The following is a 6,468-nucleotide window of genomic DNA, read 5'->3' on the forward strand; positions in this document are numbered from 1 at the left end:
GGTCAAACTTGACGAAGCGTTTCCCTTCCAATCCGTGCAGCATTCAAAGCCCCATAATAGCGAGGAGGTCTGGGAATTCAGTGGCATGACATCCCGCGGAAATTATCCAATATAGGCAGAGAGCATTTTTGGCAGGAAGCTAAAGGTCTTCGAGCTTGGGAATTCTCTGCGTGACATTTTCCATTGTGTGGGGAAAATAACTCAGATTCCATTACATTTGAGGGCACACATCATCTTGGGAAGACAGTCGCACTTTGGCTCACATGCGATTTGGGGAAACAGAAGAATGGAAGGTTTTCTTCCAATGAATCCCTAATTGAAAACCCCAAAAATGGAACTGGGAATGTTGGGAGTTTGTAGAAATCCTAGCTCCGTAATACTGATTAACATAATATTCCCTGTACTAAAATCTCCAATTGAATCGAGAGAATCTTCGAGTACAGTGAGATGTGTAGTTTTAAATATATTGCGTAATCATTACAATCAACTTCCATAAAATGTATATTTGGAATCATCCATTAGCCTGTTTCGCAAGTCACTGACACTGGCACAAATTAACATGTGGCCATAATGTATTTGCACCTTCCAAGACATCCATATGAATAGAGTTAATTTAGAGTTGAATACAAAATTTCCTTCATCATATTCCCTGTGCTGAAAGAGGGAATTATTTATAGAATTAAGTGTAAGCCTTTAGTTCTTGGCAGTTGAATACCAGATAATGAGCCAATTCTCTGCGGCAAAATGGTATAATGTGCCACCGTATGTACGGGGATTAACTCATGTTGAAATTCCTATTCCTTCCCAAGACAATATCAATTATTCTGTTACTGGTTAAAAAAAACATACTGTACTATTACATATATAGCCAGCTCTTTGAATTTAATGCAGATTAATTTTTTCCATGCGTAGTCTTAAAAAAATGTATTACATGTTTTTGTTGTTGATTTGACTAGAAGAGCACTTAGAAAGAGCAGACTGTCATGTTGTTAAAAATGTGTTGTAAAAACTATTTTGTTTCAGCAGTTTAGAGTGGTCGTTTCCTAACGCTATCGCCGATCTAGACCTTTCTGCTGCAGAGAACTTGACCTCCTCACTAAGTATCTGGAAAAGATCAGCGAACAAGTAAGAAGAATAAAACAGTCAACATTAATCCAGCAACTGGACTGCACATGGCATGGAGGCGCCTCATGAAATATATGGCTCGCCAGAGGCCGTCGAACAGGCTCGTTCAACAACGAAAAACTTTCCAAAGTTCACACAAGGATCCACGAGACCAGGGATCTAGCCGACCTGTTGTCAGAGCTACAGGCCGCCAAGGAACGCTACCTTCAGGCTTATCATACTTGGACCCCTCCAGAGGAATTAAGCCTGTCATTGAGAAACTCCCATACAACTTACAAGAAATGGCTTTACTTTGGTTCAAGATACAAACAGAACATTTGGTTAGCTTCCCCCTTTCTCCGTGCTGGTAAACTTCATCGCCACAGAGGCAAGGCTCGCACAGACCCAAGCTTTAACCTCTTCATGCAAGCTCCAGTAGAGAGAAAGATAAGTGGGAGGGCCTACAAAGACATCTGTATGTTTCACAAACACAGATCTCAGGAACTGCAAAGGCCGAGTGTGGCACAAGTACGGAACGTATTGATCCAAATAACACTGCCCTCTGCACAAAAAGCCCCACCCTCTAGGAAATGCAGGGGCTTCCGTGAGAAGAGCATAAATGAGCACACAGCTTTTGAAAGAGAATTACATCTGTTTTCGCTGTTGCTCCTCTACAGATCTTGCAAAGAATTGCACCGCTGAGATAATGTTGCAGAGTGTGAGAGCACTCTCATCCGACAGCACTCACCCTTACCCACCTACCGGAAACCTACCGTTCCCCTCCACTTCAGAGGACGGCGGGAGAGGACAGAGAAGACATCCAGGAGGTTGTCAACGTGCACACAAGTATGTGGCGAAGGATTGTTGCCAAGCATGCGCTAAGATCTGCCTCGTCAGTGTGTTCCCTAACGCTGCAGAGGAGTCTAAGAGAATTGACGCCAACTGGACGAGCAAGCAACCGCTCCCTGGCCCGGTCAGAGTTCTTCGAGGGTTTTAAGATTTCCGGAAGTCCCTACCCATATACACTCAAGACCTGTGCGGGGCGTACAGAGACAGTGGGGAGGAGAGCCAGCGGCTACACTGTAGAGCCGGTGGACAAGAAAGTAAGCATTCGTCTGCCCACACTCCTCGAGTGCAACCAAATCCCTACCAATCGTGACGAGATTCCTACCCCGGAAGCAGCCTACCATCATGCCCACCTGAAGCACATCGCCAACAAGATTCCCCCTCTGGATCCGGACGCCAAAATTCTCCTCTTACTGGGCAGGGACATCTTACGGGCACACAAGGTCCGAGAACAGATAAGTGGCCCAGGAGACACACCGTTTGCTCAAAGGCTCGACCTAGGATGGGTCGTAGTCGGTGATGTGTGCCTTGGAGGTGCTCACAGACCAGTCGAGGCAAGGAGTTACAAAACAGCCATCTTAGAGAACGGTCGTACGAGTCATCTTCAGCCATGCAGCAATCAGATCAGAGTAAAAGAAGTATTTGATCAAGTGCTAAGACATCACCATCATCCAGCATCAACCTCCACCCATGACCCAGCGATGCTTGTTGGAGATTACTTGGGCCAAACTATCTTCACTCGTACTCCTGACGACCACAGACTCGCTCCATCCATGGAGGATCTGGAGTTTCTGAAGATAATGGAAGCTGAGTGCTACCAGGACAGCTCCAAAAGTTGGGTTGCACCTTTACCCCTTAGGTCGCCGAGACAGCGGCTGCCTAACAACAGAAACAGCTTTTGACCGTCTTGTCTCACTCCGGCTCCATTGAAAAACGACCACAGATGAGAGCCGACTTTCTTGTTTATGGAGAAGATGCCAAGAAAGCACATGCAGAAGTGCCCCGCCATTGCGGCCCGCGCAGAGTTGTGGTACCTGCCCTGTCGTCGTTGTGTATCATCCTAGGAAGCGGATAATCCGTGTAGTCTTCGACGCACGCGTCACATGAAGAGTGTCGCTCAACGATGTCTTGCTCACTGGCCCGACCTTAATATAGCCTGCTAGGTGTTCTCATGAGGTTCAGAAGGAACAGGTGGCAGTCACCGCCGACATTGAGCACATGTTCCACTGCTTTGTCGTTTAAGGAGGACCACCGTGACTTTCTTCGCTTCCTGTGTATAAGAACAACAACCTTACCTCTGACTTGTGGAATACAGGATGCGGGTTCACCTTTTCGGGAACAGTCCCTCACCTGCCGTTGCAGTATATGGTCTACGACGGGCAGCTAAGGAAGCAGAAGCCAACTATGGCAGTGATGCAAGAAGATTCATCGATCGTGAGTTCTACGTTGACGATGCTTTAATCTCTTGGCACAGAGGAAGAGGCCATCACGTCCTTGGACGGCGCAGAAGATGCTTGCAGCTTCTAACTCAGCTACACAAAATCGCTTCCAACCGACCAGCAGTCATCGAGCATCCCCCTAAGATCTTGCCAAAGATGTCAACACTAGATCTCTTCGTTGATGATCTCCCATCCAACTAGCCTTGGATTGTTCTGGAACATGCGCACAGACACCTTCATGTTTCAAATCGAGAATAAAAGACCGTTCACTCGCAAGGGGTACTCTCAACTGTGAATAGCCTTTATGATCCACTAGGGTTCCTCGCACCCATCACGGTTCATGGGAGACTGATACTCAGGGAACTCACCGCACAATCAGGGACTGGGATTCACCTCTTCCTAAGGAAGGAATTCGAGTGGACTAGATGGAAACAATCACTCCAAATCTAGAAGGGCCTCGATACCACGCCCTTATACACCTCTCTCCACCGCAGGTGCTCTAGGAGAGAACTCTGTGTCTTTGCTGATGCATCATCAAAGCCATAGCAGCTGTGGCCTATATCAAAGTTACAAGCCACCAAGAACAGACTGAGATTGGCTTTGTCTTCGGAAGGCAAAGTTGGCCCCCCAGCCTAGCTTACCTATCCCGAGACTGGAGCTCTGTCAGCCGTACCGCCACTGAGATCGCAGAGATGTAGTTACAGAGCTGACACAACGTTTGACAACATCACCTACTACACAACAGCAAGGTTGTATTAGGATACATCCAGACCAGTCAAGATTCTATTGCTACGACACAACAGGATCCAACGTATCCATACATCGCCTTGTTCCGGCCAGTGGAAGTACGTCCCAACGCACCTCAACCCAGCTGACATTGGGACAAGAACTGTGACACCAGCCATGCTAGCAGCACAACTTGGCTCAAAGGACCAGCCTTTCTCCATGATGCGTCTTCACATGCATCTGAGCACAAAGACTTATAACCTGATTGACCCTGATACTGACTCTGAAGTGCGCCCCCAGGTGGTGACAAGGCTCACACATGTTACCAGAGATGTGATACCCCACAACGCTTTGACGTTTCTCCAAGTTCAGCACTCTCCTTAACCAGCACACCTCATCCATGTGCTCGTTCCTTTGCCCACTCCACCCAGAGAAATGTCAAGGGTGGCACATCTGTCGCTCTAGAGGAAGAGTTGCTGAGAGCCAAGTGTGCATTGTCAAGAGCGTCCAGAATGAGTCTATCCAGAGGAACTTAAGTGCACAACGCAGGATCCAACATCCCATCTTCCAGCAGCTGTTGGAAATGCACCCCACCATGGACAAAGATCAACTGCTTAGATGTGGAGGTCGGATTGGACAGTCAGAGCTGAGCACAACGAGGCTCACCCTATCACATTCTGGCCGCCATCATCTCGCAACCCGCTTGTGTCTCACTATCACGAAGCAGTGAAACACCAAGGAGGCACTGACCGAAGGGGCCATTCAGCGGCAGGGTTCTGGCTGGTGGGCGCTAAACGCTGCATCTTAGCTACTTCACAGCTGTACACTTTTAAAAGCTGGGAAAGACAGAACATCAGCAAATGGCAGCTCTGCCACAACGGCTACAGGTAGCACCTCCTTTCACCTACTTCGGTGTCGACGTCTTTGGACCATGGGACACTGTCTCACGCCGCACAGAGGAGGAGTCTCCAACTCAAAACATGGGCTGTGATGTTCTCATGCATGTGTTCAAGAGCAGTCCATATCGAGGTAATTGAAGCAATGAGTACCAGCAGCTTTATCAACGCCTTGAGAAGGTTTTTTTGCAGTCAGGCCCTGCAAAACAGATCCGCTCTGACGGCGGACTAACTTCGTCGGCGCTTCTCGTGAGCTGGAGATGGACAAGTCTAATCCAGGCTTCAACAGCGTGGAGAGTACCTGAACACACAGAGCTGCACCTGGGATTTAACCCACCTCACCGTCTCATATGGGTGGCGCGTGGGAACGAATGATTGGCATTGCCCGCCGTATTTTGGACTGCATGCTGCTTGAGCAGCGGAGTCTCCCTACACACGAGGTCTTGACCACACTCATGGCCGAGGTACTGCTATCATGAATGCTAGACCGCTCATCCCATGGTCATCGGATCCTGATTCGCCCCTCATCCTCACTCCAGCAATGCTCCTGACTCTCAAGACAGGCTCTGCACCCCTCCTCCGACAGGAAGCTTTGAGAAGCACATCTCATCAGAGAGGAGTGGAACGGTGCAGGGCTTAGCAGAAATGTTTTGGACAGATGGAAACACGAATACTCAAAACACTGCAGCTTCGACACAAGTGGCAAGGAAAGGCCTAACATCCAGAACGAGACATAGTTCTCCTGAAAGACATCAGGCGAAGAGGAATCAATGGCCTATGGGCACATTGCAAGAACCTTTCCAGGAGAAGATGGATTAGTCCGGAAGGTCGAAGTTGAATTCATTAAGGATGGAACCAGAAAGACTTTCTCTCGGCCCATTACAGAAGTGGTTCTGCTTCTTTCTCCAAAGACTGAGTCTGTTAATTAATGGGCTCTTTAAAGACCCCAAGCGGGAGTGTCATGTTGTATAAAATGTGTGTAAAAACTATTTTGTTTCAGCAGTTGAGTGGTTTGTTTACCTTTGTAACCATGCAACACAGTACCAGTGCATGTTGGGAAACAGGAAGTAAATTCCATGCGTAATCAGCTACAGGAAGTGTGAGCTCTACCTGTTGTCTGCCTCTGAGTGGATCGCTTTTCTTCTCCCCTTTTTGCTAAGGCAACGTCTGTAAGTATTTTCATTGTGACGTAGGTTATTGCTCATTGTTAGTTTGTAACCATATTGAGGCAGCTAAGAAGCTAATCGTTTTTGCTAGGCAGTTAGCTTAGTGTTCTTGCTGTTAGCTGTTTTGCTGCTATAACTGTGCTATATGTGTTATATAGGCTACAGCGCCAGTAAGCTAAGCGGCGCTATTCCCACAATACTGTGCATTTGAGTTTGTTTTATAATACAGACTTCTCATTGTATTGTATTGCAGTTTCACAAAATTCCCAGTAAACTTCATGGAAATGAATC

The sequence above is a fragment of the Etheostoma spectabile genome, chromosome 20 (genome assembly GCF_008692095.1).
Source record: "Etheostoma spectabile isolate EspeVRDwgs_2016 chromosome 20, UIUC_Espe_1.0, whole genome shotgun sequence".
In the NCBI taxonomy this organism is placed as follows: Eukaryota; Metazoa; Chordata; class Actinopteri; order Perciformes; family Percidae; genus Etheostoma; species Etheostoma spectabile.